This window comes from Fulmarus glacialis, unplaced genomic scaffold, assembly GCF_000690835.1.
Source record: "Fulmarus glacialis isolate BGI_N327 unplaced genomic scaffold, ASM69083v1 scaffold22834, whole genome shotgun sequence".
Lineage (NCBI taxonomy): Eukaryota > Metazoa > Chordata > Aves > Procellariiformes > Procellariidae > Fulmarus > Fulmarus glacialis.
In genome coordinates, this window is record NW_009206390.1 from 413 (window position 1) to 2,737 (window position 2,325).

Genomic DNA, 2,325 nt, shown 5'->3' on the forward strand with positions numbered 1-2,325 from the left:
GGTGACGTGGGAAGCGCGTGGAGCCCTGCCTCCCCCCAGCTGAACCGACCTGGAAACTGCATTATCTGCACCCTTCCCACTCCCTCGCGCCGAAAACCTACAACCCTTCCTCTGAAGCACCGGCGGCGAGGCTGACGATGTGGGAAGGGCAGGCCTGGGAAGGACCTTCCGTTCCAGCCCCCGCCACTGGGATTCGCTTCTCTAGAGACAGGCAGCGAGGGATTAGGGCAAGAGGAATATCCCACCCAGCTGCTTCACGTCAGGGCTCTCGGCGGCTCTGCCGGCACCGCAGCTCTCCAAAGGAGAGGGCAGCGTGCCCCCGTGCTCGCAGCCCATTCCCCACGCGCCCGTAGAGCGGGGGGGACAGTCCCTGGGAGCCGTGTGGTGTGGAGGGGGGTGTAGCTGGGGTTTATCCCCTCGCTAAGGAAAGTTTTTAATGAGCCTGGAAATATTTCCTAGCAGAATTCCCACTGGGTGCTTGGTTCCTCCATGATGCTTACGGGAACAAAAACCAACATTTCACCGTGTGGTTACGCACCCCGCCCTGGGGTGGGTTTGGTTGGGGGTTTTTTCATCTGCCTGACCTTTAGGAGTTCAGGATGTCGTCTTTAAGGACTGCCTTTGCTCTTTCCAAAACCAGTGCGAGCAAACCCATACAGGAATCAGCAGTGCAAAAACCAGCCAACTCATTCAAATGTTAAAACTATTCCATTTGGTAATGAAGTAATTAAGTTACAGCACTGGTTCAGTTTTCTGCAGTTCACATTCAGGCAATTAAAGAAACAGAAATAACGCACTCCCCCTGATGAGATGCAGTTCACCGCCCGGCACTGCACTTCCACGGAAGCGGTTGTCCTTGGGACAGCAAGAGCACTTCGTCTCAGCTTCTCTGCTGTGATAAAATGCATGAAATTCAATGGGAGATTAAATTTAAGAAGGAAGAGTGGCAACGCACTCTGAATCTGAATCTAGACGTGGAAATGGTCTAGCTGTGCCGCTGTGCTTCACGATCCCTTTTCACTCCTTTACGTGTGGCTTTCTTCGCATTTACATGTTAGCCAAGTGGGTTAATGGCCTGAATCTCATTAAAGTCAGTTGCAAACAGCTATTACATCATTGCACAATAGTCTCTTTGCAATCTGCTTCTAATCCGGCAAGGAAATAAGCCAGAAACGAGAGCAGCCCCGCAGCAAGCGCTGGGGAACTGCAGCAGCACGTCCGGGCAGCGGGGAACCCCGGCCCCGACCGAGCCAACCTCAAACTCAAAGTTATAAACCTCTCTTTGCAGCTGCGTCCACTGTAAAACGCAGTAGAAACATTTTAAGATAGAGGCTTTTTGTTCTATTAGAAAGATCATTACTGGACTAAGGTGAAGGAAGAGAGAGATAAGAATAAGGATTCCTCTGAATAAAGCCAGAACAAGCAACAACAGCAGCTCCAGAAATAGGTACCCCGCTATTTAAAGTAACTTAACTGGTACAACATCACTAGAAAACTAATTTAAGTGTTTTTAACTGAGGAAATGAAACTAGGGGAAACTCCAACATGGCATAGAGGGTACCGTGCTGCAGCGTGCAGGATTGCAGGAACAGCCTGTGCTGAAAAGGTAAACAAACTTCTTCCAAATCTGCAACAAAAAAGCCCAGTAATCCAAATTCCTTTTCATTTTGTGAAGTTTCTGAAAGAGCTCTTGTAGAAAATCGCAATTTTGTTAAAAACATTCCGGCTTCTTTTCTGCAACCGTTCTTTCCCCGGCTGCTTTCACGCTGCGATGGGTTGCTCCCACTAACTTGTTTGTTCCTGTAACACGGACCCCGAGCACCTCCAACGCTCCCTGGGCGGACGTGGGGCTGCACCCGGAGCCGGTGGGATGCGCTGGTGGCACCACTGGCCCTGCTGCCGGGAACTGGGAGGAGAGACCCGAGGAGCATCCCTGCTCCTGCCACCCGGGCTCCCAACGAGCCCGACGGCGCAGCCATCGCCTTGCTCAAAACCACCCCGCTGCATCCCCGGCTCCCAAAGCGCTTCGGGGCGATGCTCAGTCAAGACTCGCCGTCCTTACCTTGGATCCTTCCCGCTGCTTCTCTGTGAAATCCCTTAATGCTCTCCCGAAAGGCTGGGAACTGCACAGAGGGTTTTGCTCCGGAGTCTCCATCACAACCGAGCTATGGAAGAAAAACATGCAAAATGAGACATTTGTTTTGAAGACTCCCTACAGGAAGACAATCCCTCCAAAAAAGCCAAGACCTGCAGTCTCTGCAAGGGACGTGGGTCCCAAGCGCGGGGCGGCTGCTGCAGCTCCAGCTGCCGAGGCACGACAGGAGA